We start from the raw sequence: 5,544 nt of genomic DNA, 5'->3' as shown, positions 1-5,544 counted from the left end.
CTTAATAGGGGAGGCGAGAGAGTTTTATATAGTTTAAGTATGTTGACGGTATGATTTTAGTTTATTAAAGAGTTGTTGTTAATGATTTACATGTTTAATTAGCTACTTTACATACATAGTTATTCTCTTGTTCGGGAGAAGAGAGAGAGCAATGAAATTCTCTTTAATACTCTAGTTTGATAGCAAGGAGACTTGAAGGGTAATAGAAGGGTTAGGAATAATTCTTTTCCTATAGCCTTGTTAATAGAAATTACAACGATTATGGAAATAATCACCATTCATGACCCTCGGAAGTGGGCTTGAGAATCTATTAAAAGAAACTAAAATCAACCACAAAACTCAACAACTTATCTATTTAATCTCTCTTAGCCGAACCTTCTTCATTATAGTTGATTGTCTCATAATTTTCTGTTTTTCGACAGCAGTAGCACTCTGTTTTAGTTTTGTTTAAATAGTTAAAATCTCCAACACCCATTTGAATGTTACCCAAAAACTCAATTTCCAGCGATAAAATTAATAAAAAAGATAGGTTCCCTGTGGAATCGATAATTTACTTATTACTTGGTACTTGTGATAGTGTATACTTGCACTTATTCTTGTGAATTTTACATCATTTTATACTATACATCCACAAGCGATCAGCTATTATTAGATATATTTATATTTTAAGTCTCTCCTTTCTCCGGTAGAGTTGAAGCCTCAAGAAAAACAGCCCAATAAATAGTTCATACTCGTAATTGTGCTCCATACATTAAACCTATGATAATTAGCCAAACTATCAAGTTTGAATAGTTCATGACACTATGCGGTTCCGCTGACTTCCAGACGTCGTTACAAATTAGCTTGATTAAAGGGTCCAGGCGAGCGCTCGGACGATTCACGCTCGCATGTGTTGGTCATGTGTAAAGGAAGTACTACACATCCAATTTGTTCGAGATTGGAGGTCACTCCTAGATGAGTTAGAGCTCGATCCCAAGAGCATGTTGCATGTGTTTGCATCAGCATGACCCCTACAGTGGGTCACTTACTGAGTATTCTTTGAAATACTCAAGCCGTATGCCACATATCATTTTTCAGGTAAAGACAAAACGCCCATGTACAGACTACGACGACATCGGAAATAGATACTGTGGTACGTGCATAAGGTAGTTGCATGTTTAAATTCTTAGTCATACGAGTATAGGATGCTTTTATTTCATTATTTAGATTATTCCATTTGTAATTGTTTTGTGTTAATTTTAAATTCCAACGTTATATTTTGAAACACGTAAGACCGACAATGTGTTCTAGTAGTTTGAAGTGTTCTGAATGTGTTTTAAATTTTTCGTTATTTATGATGAGTATCTAAGAGTTATATTCCGCATTTAAGAGATAAGCATGAGACTTGGTAGCGACTCTGAGTATGTAAAAATTTAGGATCGTTACATAAAACATTAACTTGAGACTAAAGAAGAAGCTAAACTTAAATGGGAATGAGTGAATAAAAAATAAAATACGAGGAATGCCAAACCGAATCAAATAAGTTAACAAATCAAAATTTGTTACCCATACAGTATTAGAAAGCCATGACAAAGGGATGACCTTAGAGTCAAGGTCAAGGCCTAAGCCATCGAGGCTAGAAATAAGTCACTTAGGTTGAGGCCACCTTGGTCGAGTTGAGAAAATCTTAATGAATAGCTTTACTAAGTAAGCCTAGGTCGAGGCAAACACCTTCATCCAAGTCTATGATGAATCTCTCTACCTTCTTTGTCTTAATGTAGACCAATTTTGAGGCTAGGCTAAGCTCATTCGCCTCATGAATTCTTGGTGAATTCCTATTGTTTTATACATGTAGCCATGCTCAAGTAATACTCCTCTCATAATGTCGTGTGATTACACCACCATTAGGACTGAGAAACACATTTGTGCATCATCCTAGAACATGAACGATGCACAAGATACTTTATGGTCATCTAAACTCTTCAATAGATGAAATATCATCTCCATTATGAACCTATTCCTCCTTTCACTGACGTCATTCTATTGAGGAATGTATACTGCTGTCAATTTATGTTCAATTCCAGCCTCTTCACAAAAACTGTTAAATGTACTCCTTGCAATTATCTGATCTTATAGTCTGAATCAAGCATCCACTCTCATTCTCAACTCTGGCATTGAATTTCAAATACATCCGCAACTTCTGGCTTTTGCTTGAGCAAGAAGATATAACACATTCTCATAGATCATCAATAAAAACAATGTAATAAAGATTACCATTTAATGATGGTGTTCGTTGACGACCACAAAGATCAGTATGAACCAGCTGCAGTTTTTTCGAGGCTCTCCATGAATGTTTAGGAAAGGGTTGCCTATGTTGTTCCCCAAAATTACAAGCACGGCAAAGAGGAATGTAATCATTAATGTCGGCGAGTCTTTCTACCAGCTTCTTTGACTGCATCTAAAGCAAACCTCGATGATGAAAGAGACCAAGTCTTTTGTGCCAAATCTTAGTGGCACTAGCTATGGATATAAAGGTCATCTGCACTTTCTCCATCAGATTTAGAGCAAAGCTTTTTCCTTTCATTTTGACATTGAACATGTCTTTGCACTACATCTCTAATCAATCACTCCTTATTCTCAAACAAGTAACTGTCCATGTTTTTCGAAAATTTTTTAGGGAATGATGTGGCATGATGATTTAGAATAGAATTTCGAAGAAACGGAGTGTATAAAGCAGTAAAAAAAGTGCTTAAAATCGAAACCCTAATTCGGAAACCCCAAACCGAGACGTTGGAAACATGTGCTAAAAAAACCGAGCAACCGTACATGTTTTTTAAAACTTTTGTGGGGAATTATTAGGCATGATGATTTAGAATAGAATGTTGAAGAAATGGAGTGTATAAAGCAGTAAAAAAGTGCTTCAAATCGAAACCCTAATTCGGAAAACCCAAATCGGGACGTTGAAACACGTGCTAAAGAAACCGAGTAACTTTCCTTGTTTTAAGAAACTTTTTTGGGGAAGGATTAGGCATGATGATTTAGAATAGAATGTTGAATAAAAAGAGTGTATAAAGTAGTAAAAAAGTGCTTAAAATCGAACCCTATTTCGGAAACTGCAATCTGGGACGTTTCAAACACGTTCTAAAAAATCGATAAACTGTCCATGTTTTTCGAAACTTTTGTGGGGAATGATTAGCCATGATGATGAAGAATAGAATGTCAAAGAAACGGAGTGTATAAAGCAATAAAAAAGGGCTTAAAATTGAAACCCTAATTCAGAAACCCCAAACCGGGACGTTTGAAACACGTGCTAAAAAACCAAGTAACTGTTCATGTTTTTCGAAACTTTTGTAGGGAATGATGAGGCATGATGATTTAGAATAGAATTTTGAAGAAACGGAGTGTATAAAGCAATAAAAAATTGTTTAAAATCGAAACCCTAATTCGGAAACCTCAAACCAAGACGTTTGAAACACGTGCTAAAGAAACTGAGTAACTTTTCATGTTTTAAGAAACTTTTGTGAGGAATGATTAGGCATGATGATTTAGAATAGATTGTCGAAGAAACAGAGTGTATAAAGCAGTAAAAAAAGTGCTTAAAATCGAACCCCTAATTCGGAAACCCCAAACCGGGACGTTTAAAACACGTGCTAAAATAACCGAGTAACTGTCCATGTTTTTTGAAACTTTTGTGGGGAATGATTAGGCATGATGATCAAGAATAGAATGTCGAAGAAACGGAGTGTATAAAGCAGTAAAAAAGTGCTTAAAACCGAAACCCTAAACCGGGTCGTTTGAAACACGTGCTAAAAAAATCCGAGTAACTATCAATGTTTTAAGAAACTTTTTTGGGGAATGATTAGGCATGATGATTAAGAATAGAATGTCAAAGAAACGGAGTGTATAAAGCAGTAAAAAAGTGCTTAACATCGAAAAAAAATGTTTCGTTCCTCCTTCCAACTAACGTCTCTAGTTGATCAATACAGATATATGTGGACCAATTAACCCTGAGTCCTTCGGCGAAAATAGGTATTTCATTTCCTTTATCGATGATCACTCATGGAAAACTTAGGCTTACTATCTGAAAGAAAAATCCAAGGCATTCGAGGTGTTAAAAAATTTCAAAGTAATGGTGGAGAAGGAAACATGTAGACACATCAAAGCTGTTGTGGCTAGTATACTTCGACGACTTTCATGGAGTACTGCGAGGAGCTAGGCATAAGGTGATTTTTAACCGCACCGTACACCCCTCAATAAAATGGTGTGGCCGAGAGAAAGAACCGGGCCATTCTCGACATGGATATCTCAATGCTTAAGAGAAAAAAAGGATGTCGAAGGAATTTTGGGCAGAAGCCGTGCAATGCACCATCTACGTACAAAATCGATGTCCACATGCAAAGTTAGATGATCAAACACCACAAGAGGCTTGGAACGGACAAAAGCCTACAATTTCTCACCCTTAAAGTGTTTGGTAGTGTGGCTTATGCTCACGTACCGGACCAACGAAGAACGAAGCTCGAAGACAAAAGCAAAAGGTATATCTTTATTTGATATGATGGGAAGACAAAAGGATACAAGCTACTTGACCCGATTAGTAAGATGATGATAGTGAGTCACAATGTGCGAGTAAATGAAGCAAGCGAATGGGATTGGAACAATTCGACGGATGTCAACATCGAAGTAGGAGAATCATCAGTTGCTACACCAACAGACTCAGAAATTTTCAATGATGAAGATGAACCACGACAACCCAAAATGCGGAGTTTAAGAGTTTTGTATGACTCAACTAATGAGGTACACCTTGTATGTCTTATGGCAGATGCTGAAAATATCAGCTTTGAAGAGGCGGTGCGAGACACGAAGTGGCAAACCGATTCATCGCAACAACACGTGGGAAGTGACAAAATTACCGGTAGGAAGTCAGCCCATAGGTGGGAAGTGGGTATTCAAGAAAAAGATGAATGCTCAAGGCGAGATTGAACGGTACAAGGCGCGACTTGTTGCGAAGGGATACAAGCAAAAGGCTGGAATCGACTATGACGAAGTGTTTGTTCCCGTCGCTAGAATGGAGACAATCTGATTAATCATTTCCCAAGCAGCCCAATTCAAATGGCCGATTTTTCAAATGGATGTCAAGTCAGCATTCTTGAATGGTGTCCTTAAAGAAGAAGTATACCTCGAACAACCTCCCGGGTATGTGAAAATTGGAGAAGAGAAGAAGGTACTAAAATTGAAGAAGGCGCTTTACGGGTTGAAACAAGCACCATGAGGATGGAATACTCGTATCGACACATACTTCAAGGAGAACGGGTACAAGCAATGTCCCCACGAACATTCACATTATACAAAGAAGAGTGGAGGCGATGTGATACTTGTCGCTCTCTATGTCGATGACCTCATCTTCTTAGGCAACAATAATGAAATGATAGAAGAGTTCAAAAGCACAATGACGCGAGAATTTGAGATGACAGACTTGAGCTTGTTAAAGTTTTTCCTCGGTTTGGAGGTTAAGCAAGGAGAAACATGTATTTTTATATCACAGGAGAAATATGCAAAGGAAATTTT

The sequence above is a fragment of the Cucurbita pepo genome, chromosome 8 (genome assembly GCF_057944985.1).
Source record: "Cucurbita pepo subsp. pepo isolate OVF chromosome 8, ASM5794498v1, whole genome shotgun sequence".
In the NCBI taxonomy this organism is placed as follows: Eukaryota; Viridiplantae; Streptophyta; class Magnoliopsida; order Cucurbitales; family Cucurbitaceae; genus Cucurbita; species Cucurbita pepo.
This window is presented reverse-complemented; position numbering follows the sequence as displayed.